This window comes from Phyllostomus hastatus, unplaced genomic scaffold (genome assembly GCF_019186645.2).
Source record: "Phyllostomus hastatus isolate PE091 unplaced genomic scaffold, TTU_PhHast_1.1 phas_scaffold_345, whole genome shotgun sequence".
Lineage (NCBI taxonomy): Eukaryota > Metazoa > Chordata > Mammalia > Chiroptera > Phyllostomidae > Phyllostomus > Phyllostomus hastatus.
The window spans coordinates 20,511,270-20,523,493 of record NW_025334024.1 but is presented as its reverse complement, the minus strand read 5'-3'; positions in this window follow the sequence as shown (position 1 = coordinate 20,523,493).

The following is a 12,224-nucleotide window of genomic DNA, read 5'->3' as shown; positions in this document are numbered from 1 at the left end:
AACTCCTCCATTGCCCACCTGTTTTAACAGTCTAAATGTATTATATATGGGATCAGCATATAAACATATAAATAAAAATGGGTAATGTTCAAAGATGTGAGATTGAGTGTTTAATTAATAAGTCCTTGGAAATGGATAGTTTCTGTCTATTTCGCAAGTATTTAATATCTAGGAACAGGTAATAACTCTTGGCTTAAAAAGGGGGTTTTATTTTCATTAGAAGCCTGGTTTGGGATAATCTGTCTTTTCTTTTTTTATAATGAGGTGAATGGCCAGATTCACCAAATTGTGGTTCATGAGACTTAATTAAAATCAGGGGAGAGGGCAAGCGCATGTCACCAAGTTGTTCTTAATAACATGGAAATCCAATGAGACTAATTAGAGAGAGAGAGATGGCCTTCATTAGGCTCCTTAGAGACTGTGCAATACTCTGGTTAACTTTCCTGGATATCGAAGAAAAGATAAAACATGGAGTTCACCTTTAGTCACTAAAACGTTCCAAATGTAGGCACGAACGAAATGTGAATTCTTTACTCATCTCTGACATTCACTCCCCGGGGGACCTCAGAAGACTTACAGTATGTGATTTTCTGTACTTAACAAAGTTATGTTGAAGTATGCGTGTGGACAAAGAGTCCTGTGTGTCCGCCCTGGACTCATGCCTTGGAGAGCTCCCGGAGGGCAAAGTGTTCGTGGGCTAGTTGGGAGAGAAAGATGAGTAAACAGATAAGGAATTCTGCAGTGGTCACTGCAGCAAATGTGCATATTTTCCCAAGGAAATCGATGCTGGGGAGTGGGGGTGCGTGCTCACCAATGTTACACACAAGGGGCTGGGAAACTGCAGGGATCGAGCTCGGTGGTTTATCTGAGCCACATTCACCCTGAACTGGGTGTGAGAAGTCCCCCACACCATGTCACCCACAGGTTGCACGCTGATACTTCTCTCACCCATGAGCAGAAGCAGCTTGGAAGAGGTCAGGGCGTGTGTGCCATCCAGTGTCAGAACATGATTTCATATCCAGAGAGGCCAAATTCAAGGTCCACAGGCCTGCTGCAGGAATTTGAGACGGTCATTGAGACATCAAGCCTCACTTGATGTCAGTTTCTTCATCTTTAAATTCAAAGAGTTGGTACGACTGAGTTCTTATTCAGCGATAAAAAGAAAACCAGCTTCCTAAATATGCTGCAACAGGGATGATCCTCAAAGCTGCTATGCCAAGGGACAGAAACTCTGACACATGGGACGACTTGCGGTGTGACCCCATATTTATAAAACATCCAGAACAAAGATATTTGGGGAGCCAGCATGTGGGAAGTGTGGTTACCTAGGGTTGGGAGCGAGAGCTAAGATTGTCTGTAAATGTGTCAATCTCCAAGATAATCGAAAGGTTCTGAAACAGAATTATGGTGATGACTATACAATTCTTTAAATCTAGCAAAATTATCAAGTCAGACAATTAGGTGGATTTTATCATATATAAAAATTGGAACTCAATAAAGCTGTTAACTAAAGATAGAAAGAAAATTTGACCAAGTTGGGATAATTTCCCAAAGGCCTTTTCCAGGTCTCAAATCCTCTGATTCTATGATTCCAAGTGTAATTTTCTGAAAATTCATTCTTTGTATTTAATTTTCACTTTTAAATTAAATTTGAGTTATCCTTTTCTAAAAGATGTAGCTCCCACAGAGATGCTTACATCGCCAGTTCTGGACGACATGCAGACACTTGGTGTGATACTTCCTGTTGTCCATCTACTCAGGTCCACGATGCTCTTTGTCATCGCCTCACTGTGAACCGTGCTGTTCACTTTGGCCAAATAAACTCCCTCGAATGAAAGAGTTAGAGATACAAATGCTGACCCTACCCAGCCTTTCCCTGACTGCTTAGTGATCTAATGCTTCAGATTTGGGCAGATTTATCCTTCCTAAAGATGACCTGGACGGTCCTACACCTTAAGAAGACAGTGATAACTTAAGTATGATTATTTAGGTCTTCCAAAGGGAAGGAGTTTTAGTCTATTTCATAATAATCAGCTTCTCCTGGGATACCACGTGCAACATGAATCATCTGCGTCCTTTAGCAGAAGTTATTTTCCCTGTTAAATATGAGCATATGCATTTTAGCATCAGTTTCTTATTTAGAATATTACGAGTTCTTGTTGGATCAGCCTTGGGGATGGGGCATGAAGTGCTAATGGGCAGATTTTTAATAGAGTTGCCTGAATGCTCAGACATGTCTTTTGCCACCCAAATGCGTCTTTCATTTATTCACTGATGCTTGAAATTCTATGCATCCATAATCAGCAATAAGGTGTACAACTGAGTATAACCTTGGCAGGTATGGACTTGAAGTTCCTTCTTTCCTGCCTCCTTCCCTCCCTTGCTTCCTTTCTTCTTTCCACGCAGACTATAAACTGGACAGAGTGAGGGATGGGGCAGGAATTTGCACGGTATTCTAGCAGCTCCCAGGGAGCCTTGCTCGGTAGACTGATGCTGGTGCGTGAGGGTGAACCGCTGGCGCGACTGACTGCGCAGAGTGTCCACGCCACAGAGACCAATCCTGAGGGAGGGCACTGTGGCGGAAACAGATCGAGCTCCATTACCATGCGGTAGAGGGAGGGGGACAAGTATTCCACAAATAATTGCACAGGTGAAGGTCACAAACGAGAATCAATAGAATAGGTATCCACTCTCCTCAGTTACTGTTTGCAGCTGTGCAGCTGGTTAGCATCTCTGAGGAACTCAGCAGAAAAACACTAAAGTCTGGGACCTACCCACAGACAAAGGCAGAATCACTGGAAATGGGTCCAGGGCACTGCTCTTAATTTTTAAACGGTGGGGTAATTCCAGTGCAGAGCTCAGTTTGAGGACTTCTGATCTAGAAACTCATGACAATCCAGCTGGGACAGGGACAGACATATTGCTTCTGCCCTATAAGCTCTGGTAGCCTTTTTCCTGCTGGCTTTTTCTACCCAGGTGGAATTCTGACCTTTTGCACCCCAAACTTCACGGCACCTCCTACAGACCTTCCACATAGTCCTCAATATAAAGTTTTAATGAGTAAACACTTAATTTATTAATAATGCTCTATCTACCCAGCCTTCAAAAGGCAGAAAGCAAGCACCTCTGATTTCTCCAGTCTACACGGAATCGCTCAAAAGGTCTGGCAATCCCATTGTCTGTATTGATTTGAAAAATCATTTTTTCTCCATCTCAACAGCTCTGGTGCCTTTTTTTGTTTTTCTGTATTCTAAGTATACCTTTCAAATCGTTCACTATGCCATCCAACATAGGGAAGGGAATTAAACGTGAATATTCAGTGTGATCTGTGGAAGGGCAGCTCAGGAATGAATGTTTCAGTGGAACTGTTGTTATGACACTGTGTTGCCCCTCCGATATACACTATTTTGTCTTGTTGAGGTCCTTTTCTTCAGCACGTTTCTAATCATTGTAACGTGAAAATACATACGGATGTAATTACTAGAGACGATTTAATGCAGCCAGAACTAGAGCTTTGTAGGCACCTGATTTATAATTTAAGGAGCCATTGCAACTTCTAACAACCAGGAAGCCCACACACCAGGAGCAACAGTAACTAAGGGAAGTCTAGCGGATGCATGGGTGGTAGGATGTTGTGTCCTCACATAATAAAGCCAGTTATTAGATTTCCTAATATGAATAGTAATCCGCAAAGAATGTCCATGTACTGCTACCTTCAGGAGTCACCAGAAAGACCCACTTCTATTTAGAGTACGAATCTCTTGGATTAAAAGATTTGCATTTAAATGGTCTATTTTCCCCTCACAGCCACAGGTTTCTGCATAGGCTCAGACTCTGCGGCACAAACAGAAAGCTCCTAATAAATCCCACCATTGTGAGGATCCCAGAGTTTATCAAAGGCACATTAAGCTATTCTATCAAACAGAGCCATTTGCAAAAGGTTTTCCTGTATCTCCTTTTGGGACTTTTAAAATATATTTAGGGTAATTAGATATTTCCCTGTAGGCCATCTTTATAAATTTGAGAGAAAATGCCATCTATTTTTCTTAGTAAATTAAAGAAAGCCACAGAGTTGAAAACTAATCACTAATTTCAATAGCAAAACAGGCACTAGTTTAGCACTAATAGAAGTCTCTTTCTAATGCTGTGTGCCTCTTAGCCCAGAGTCTTCGAGAAATTAAGTAAATGGAGAAGTAAAGGGAACATAACCCAGAATCTCGCTGTTAAAGAATTCCCATTTGGAGCCTTAGAACCAGGCACTGGGGCTGGAAATTCTTTCTCATCTTCTGTTGTGTAACATCCTAAGTTTAGAAATTATTTGTCCGATTTGCCAAAAGGGAGAATCATGGCTAGAATAATTCAAAGAATGTGGCAAGGTTTGTGGCATGTTGTAGACATTTTATCACTATCAAAGGCTTTTAAGATCCTGTTGAGATTCAGTCTGAATGTGGTATTTACCATAACCAAAGGCTCAGGTGAGGGAAATGGCTGTATGGGGCCAATGGAAGAGGGAGGAGGAAACATTCTGTTCACGTAGCCCACCCCCGGTGTGTCCGCGTGTGGCGGGGTGCGGGAGGGGAGCGGGGGAGACGTGGGTATCAACACTCCCGAAGACACGAAAGTCTACTTGGGCAAATGGAATTACGAACAACCTCCTCTTAGCCAGAACATTTCAACACCTCACAATCGTAATTCTCAGTAATTTAACTTATTAATTTACTTTTATTCCAATACAAATACAAACAAGGTTTATTTCCTTGGGGCTGTGCAAGTGGTTACTAAACACAATTTAGGGAAAAATAAACCTGTAAAGGTTGCTAGGAAAACCTGTGTAGAAAGAATATTGAGTGTAAGAGAGGAATCCTATACATATCAGAAGTACCTCAGAGCTTCTTCTTGAAGAAAAGAAATACACACACACACACACACACACACACAGTACTGTTATGTACTATATGTCACAAAACAGTGATATGCCATAGAGTCCATAAGAATCCATAACGACATAAGGAACCCAGTGTAAGTGAAATATCTCAAAGCATGGATGCAAAGTCAGCCTTTTTAACACACAGTGCTAGAGAAACAGAGTAGCAATTAGGAAAAGGATGAGATTTGATCTATTTGTCACACCAGACACGAGAATACATTTGAAATAAACCAGAGACTGAGAAGAAGTTGAAGAAGAAGGAGTAGGAGGAGAAGGAGGAAAGGGGAGAACAAGAATTTCTTCAAGTACCAGAAAATCAAAAGTAATTCCTATTAACCTGGGGCAAAAAAAATTAAAGAGAATGACAAGGTCACAGTAACCCCAATGTATAAAGAACCTTCAAATACTAAAGAAATAGCCCAAAATACATACATACATAAAAAGGAGCATATGACACAAATATAAACAGATACAAAATGGAGGTAAGATATACCAACTGATAGTGCTTCATATATAATAAGAGAAATGCAGATTAAACCTGAACATTCAGATATGACAGTGGAAATATCCGATGGACCACATTCCAAAAATCCGATAAAGCACCTATGTTTAGAGTAACCTGCACTGCTCCCCCAAAACTTCTGGGCATATTTTGCCAATAGGTAGCAAAACTATGTACATTTATCCCATGACCAAGCAGTCTAACTTCTAGGCGTTTATCCTGATGGTACACACCCAGTCATAAAACATACAGTTTACAAGGCTATTCTCTGCACTATTATACTTAAATTCAACACACTGGAAACACTCTAAATGCCCAAACCCAAGACTCCGTTGAATAAACTAGTTTGCATGTGCACCATGAAATACACTGTTGCTTTGAAAACAAGGACGTCTGTGAACGAATAGGAAGAGGTTTCTAAAGTCACGTTGCTGAATTAAGAAAGTAAACTCCCAAGCCCTGGCTGGTGTAGCTCAGTGGATTGAGCGCGGGCTGCAAACCAAAGTGTCACAGGTTTGATTCCTAGTCAGGGCACATGCCTGGGTTGCAGGCCATGGCCCCCAGCAACAGCACATTGATGTTTCTCTCTCTCTCTCTCTTTCTCCCTCCCTTCCCTCTAAAAATAAATAAATAAAATTAAAAAAAAATCTACTTAAAGTATTTGTAGACATTTAAAAAAATTTGAAAAAAAAAGAAAGCAAACTCCCTAGTATACTGTCTTTTGTTTAGGAAAGTATGCCGGGGGGTGGGGTGGGGGCAGAAATGAGTCAAAAAAGGATGAAGGAAAAAACTCAAAAATTTCTTTAGAAAAGAACTAATTAAAAATAATATGACTATTTTTAATGTGCTTTATTTTTGTAGCATTGCAAGCATAGACATTCTGAAACACCAGGTTCTGTGTACGATTCAGCAAATGAGCAAAAGTGTGGCTGTTATCGGAAGGTAGGCCTGCTTTAAGTAGAGGCGAATATTGCAATCATGATTTTGTGGGAGTGCCGTTGTGTGTTTATGTATATGAAATAAATGTAGATACGTAGATATGGATATACTATATATGTATGTATGCATGCGTGCATGCATGTATTTATATCTTATAGCTCCGTTCACTCAAAAGACCTAAAAGGAACATCAATGTTAGTAGTAATGAGCACACCTGGATTTCAGGTCTTGGCTTCGAAGTATTCCTCACTACCACAAGGAATCGGGAATTCTGCAGGAGTAACTGACCCCAGCCCCGGAAGAAGGAAAGTACAGAATCAGCCTGGCACGCCTAGTCATGCCACAGGGAAGAAACTGAGCTCAAATATGTTAAAGACACCAAGCACCAACTTGAGGGCCAGCTTAGTGAAGTTCCCACAGCCAAATGTGGGCAATTTTATCATCAAAATCAGTAATGGTAGTGGTCGACTTTTAACCCTTTCTGTAAAACAAGAATGTGTGATTTCACTTGCACGATAAACTGAGCTAAAGATAAATGAGTAAAGATGTGAATTTAAAAGAGGAGAGACAAAACATCCTTACAGTGCTATGTTTCTTCAAAGTAAAAGGGACCGGTAACATTGGAAAATCACTTTGTCATCTCGTAGTTAAGACTGTCCCTGACATATGTCCTGGGGAGTGTGGGTTGATGACAGCAGTACAGCATCGTCCCCAAAAGTCTCCACACAAATTGTTTCCTGCATGGAAAAGGGAATACAGTTGTATGCAGTGGAGAAAGTGGACCACGCCTGGACTGGGAGAGCATAACCAACATCACCATGAGGGCCAGTCAGTGGCCATGAACCTCATTTGTGTGTGACACTCCCTCCAAAAAGGATTCTGCCCCATCCCTGCCACCATCCTACCAGGGAAACACAGCTGGGTTCCAGGACCTAGGAGCGCTGCACAGCCCCAAACTGAGAGATGATCTGTAAGTCTGCATTTTTCAAAATGTCAGTGTCATAAAGGCTGAAACAATGCTGAGAGTCCATTTAAAATTACATGAACACTGAAGGCACGAGACAACTACACACAAAGCATGGCCCTAAATGGCATCCTGTATCAAAGAGGAAACGGCTGTAAGAAACGGTTATTGGAACAAAGCACATGTAACTAGCAGGTAGAGAGAATGTAAAGTATTGTACCGAGGTCGAGAACAAAGTACTAGGCTACAGATATTAAGGTGAAATTGATGTCCCATGTAGTGTGTGTAGGCGGATACAACATTGGTGCGTTATCATTAACTCAATTCCAGACTGTGCTTGGATTCCCCCAGTTTTCCCCTGGTGTCACTTTCCTTTCCAGGATCTGGTCCAGAATGCCGTATTGCATTTATTGAGCTTTTACAGAATGCTATAATATCTATCAACAGCACTCAGGGACAAGATATCCAAGTCATCTTGCTAACCCTGCCCGTACCCAAGACCTCAGGGCCCTTTCAGTCACAGCAATATGAAATTTCAGCGCCAAAGTCTTTGATGCTCTTCATCAAATGTATAAGCAAATACATAAGATTTCAACAAAACAGAATCAAACAATTATTTCAAACGTATGCCTACTTTTTAACAATTAGTGTTAACAAGTGAAATCTGTTCTTTATTAGAAATACTTCTTTGAACTGTTATCATCCCCTTATCAGGCACGAAATAACTGGAGAAACCACCTCTGCAAACCTGACTTCTCAAAGAAGTCCAGAACTCAGATCTGACACAGGATTGGATTTAAATTTGTAGCCATTAAGGCATGTCTCCACTTTGTATTAGGGTTTTAATTTAATATTTGCCACTAAGGAAACTGATTTGCATTTTAATGGGAAAATCACTATGCAAACTTTTGAAACATTTTACCTAGAGGTTGACAGCGAAGGAGGGAGTTCACAACCTTAAAAAAATGATTTAAATGGAATAAGCTGGGAGTCTTTTATTTTTCAAATGAGGTATTTTATTGGGAATTAAGCCTATTTTTCAGTTTTCTAAATATGGGATGGGAGTTTTCCATTGAAATAGAGATGTATACTTCATTTATATTTAAAACACTCATCATATAGATCCGCTCTAGCAAAACTAAGCTATTAAGACTTTGTCTTAAAAAAAAGCTTTGTTCTGCATGGTTGTTTTTGTCTTGGTTTTTCATCCATGTTTTTCACTAAGAGTCCAAGAAAGTCCCTGATATATCAGTGTGCATGATTCTTAGTTAGGAAAAATATAATAGGACAGAGAAATGGCGACAGAGGACATATGCCCATTATTGAGAACAGGCACTGGATTTACCTGATGGTAAAAAAAGAAGGTGTGTCAGTTGATTCAATGTTACCTACAAACACTTCGTTTCTGCCCGGTTTGACAACCAAAAGCGAGTGAACGTGAACACTTACTTGTCTTCATGACTTTGGTGAGAGTCCACAATAGATCAGCCCACAAAGGTTGTGGGTCCAGTCAGTGACTGTAGTGAGAACTTTTATTGTCACATGGGTGATCAGAATGTTTCACTTAAACACTTGTGAAAGCACAATGGGAAGAGTAAAATATCAGTGGCTGTTAGCAGTAACGATTTTTAAATCAAGATCATAGATTCCTAAAAGAATTTGGGATAAATGGTGGTGCAATAGCACGTCAGTTTAGAAGGGTGTTTCAAATTAAAAAATACAAAAATAATGAAAAAAAAGACATTTCAACGGATGACTGAAAAGCTCAATCTCAAAAATATTGACTTCCAGCTTTTAAGCAGACGACCTCTCCCGAGAAGACGCGCAGAAAGAACCCTGGATGGGAAGCCAGATTCTCAGTACATTCTTTCTCTTGGAGAAGTTGAGTTCAACTCTGAGCTCATATTGAATTCCCAGGAGCGGCAAGGGAGTTTAAATGAGCACGGCGGGGGGTAAAGCAAGATCAGACTGTGGTCTTTTAACGCTCCCTGTGCTCAGTGCCTCTGAAGTCAGTGGGAATCCTCATGCGGAGAAACGCAATAGGAGCGATGAATAAGGGGAGGACATCTGTACCATTTTTGCCCTGTGTGGCAGCCCCAACTCCCCTATAATGAATGAGCTAATTTATCATTTGGAACTCATTATTAGAAAGCATGTGTAAGCACATGATTAACAATTTAAAGTCCGTAACCTTTCAATAACTCCAAAAAGCCCTCGTTTTATAACCCAGTCCCGAAATAGCCAGATAAACCAGGGTATAAAACCAAATTGATCATTTCCTAGTTTTGAAACATTCATTATGCAACTCACAAGCTCTGACCTCCGCGCTGACCTTGATGAAATAGCACCAGTTTCACAAGATAGTCTGAAGTAGCGATGTAATGACATACTTCAAGTAACTTTGTGGGTAGCTGGCATGATGATTTCTGTGTCAATTGAACTGGACATTGATGACACTGGCAAAACTAAAATGTAATATTCCTTTAAAATCAGAAGAATGAGGTAGCTTGAAACTTGATCCATCGGATTATTTTTAATGTGCTGATTTTAAGTCAGATAGCTATACAGTGACTGATCTGTCAAGATTTAAAAAAGAAACTGAAATGGAGACATCTTAGAATGTAGTCAGCTTGAGGCCATTGAAATCTGACCATGTGTCTTAGGAGAGATTCCAAGGACTGATAAAAATTGCATTTGGGGATCTTGTCCCAAAGAAAACTTGGAAAACAGCCTAACTTCTTTCCCGATGCTAATATTTTGAAAAACTATAGTCTAATGACTATCAATTAATGCACAGAATGAAATGGTTCTTTCGTGGGTTAAAGTGGGCAATGGTCCCATCTGAGCCTGGGTCCTCTAGAAAGTGAGACTGGGGAGAATGTTACAGTGATGACACCAGATTGACAAGGGTTTAACACCAGGACGGCTCTGGTGAAGAGAGGGGAAACTGAGTCAGGACAAGATGTGAAGCTCTGCAGTGTTAGGTGTTGTATTCTGGCCACTCCCTCAGAGAACATCAAGGAGAAATCGCAGGTCACTTGGTGGATATGCTCTGGGGAGGGGGGAGGGGCTATACTCCCCCAAAGAGGGACACATGAAAGATAAAAAGGAGCAAGAATTCATCTGTATGTCCCTATCCCAACAGTTGTCACCAGCTAAGGTTTACCCAACAGAGAATGAACCCCACTGCACTTATGAGTTACCATATTTTGCCATGTATCATGCGTACTTTTTTGCCCAAAGTTTTGAGAGGGAAATAAGGATGCTTATTGTACGTGCGTAGTACTGACTCCATATCTATATAAATGTTTTTAATTCTTTTTTTATTGTTGTTCAAGTACAGTTGTCTCCATTTTCACCCTGCCCCACCCATCCCCGCCTCCCATCCCTCAAACCTACCCCCTTTGGCTTTGTCCATGTGTCCTTTATACATGTTCCTTGGTGGCCCTTCCCCTATGTTCGTTCCCCCATTATCCCTTTCCCCCCTCCCCTCTGGTTACTGTCAGTTTGTTCTTTATTTCAGTATCTCTGGTTCTATTTTGCTTGCTTGTTTTGTTCATTAGGTTCTACTTATAGGTGAGATCCTATGGTCTTTGTCTTTCACCGCCTGGCTTATTTCACTTTGCAACAGCATGGATGGGACTGTTTTTAATTCTTCTTAAAATTTCTTGTACTTTGTATCTGTTCTTGTCTTTTATAATTATTTGTTATATAACATTTCTGGTACTATAATATGCTCAAAAATGCTAAAATTTCTTTTTAATATCAAAATTTCTTTATAATATCAAAAACAAATATCTACATATAAACACATAAATAACTGAATTGGAAAATTAAAACAAAAGATTTTTTTTCTTGAAAGTCTGGGCCAAAAACATGGGTGTACATTATACACAGCAAAATACAGTATGTCATGTGCCCCCTGGTGGCCACAGATGAAGACCTGTGGACTGACACTCAAGTCCAAAGGTAAAGAAGGTAATTCTATGTGAATAGAACTTGACAGATGGGATCCAGAGTTTCAACTTGCACTCACCCGCCTCAGGAAACACAGAGAGTCATTTATAGGTTGCGAAACATGCTGAGTTTCAGTACTCTTGTGTCAGAAATCTTTCCCTGGTGCCCGTGCACCAAAAGAAATATCCAGCAATTCATATTCTTGTATAGTTAGGCCCCAATTATGTCCTGAGCATTTATGTTCGAAGAACTTTGTGGTCATTTTCTCAAATGCATATAAATTAGCATATAATAGCATAATATAATACAAATTGCATATATTATAAGTTCACCCTGAACTAACCACAATTAATTACTAAGAGGATGCCTGCTACACGTTCTTTTAAGCATCAGAATTAAATTGTATACCACTGCTGTTCTTTTTCCCTATTCTGTGCTGATGTTCATGGCACTTTTGCAAACACACGATGCCATCCAAAAGGTATGTATCTCCCAAACTCTGTTCCAACAGGAAACCTTCCCAACCTCTCTTCCAGGGCCCATTCCATTGGCATTCCCCGGGGGACCTCCCTAATTCTACAGGGCCATGCAAGAAAAGAAGAGAAAGGAGAAGATGACGAAAGAGGAGGGGAAGGGGAGGATGATTAGAAAGAGGAAGAAGCAGAAAGCAGGGAGGGAATGAAGAGGAGGAGGAGAGGAAGAAGAAATATAAAATAATCTACTGTTTAAAGAGCAGACTACCTCAACCTCAGATGTATTACTTTATAGTTTCGGGGGTGTCTGACACATGCCAACTACTGCTCAGAGGTGTGTTATGTCCTGCAGAGCCCCTGTGCACCAGGGCACCTTGGCTCCTTGGCACTTGGTACAGGAATCTTGGCTGCCAAGCAGAGGGAAGGGAACCCGGTGGCACCTTATGGAACCAGGAGTTGAAT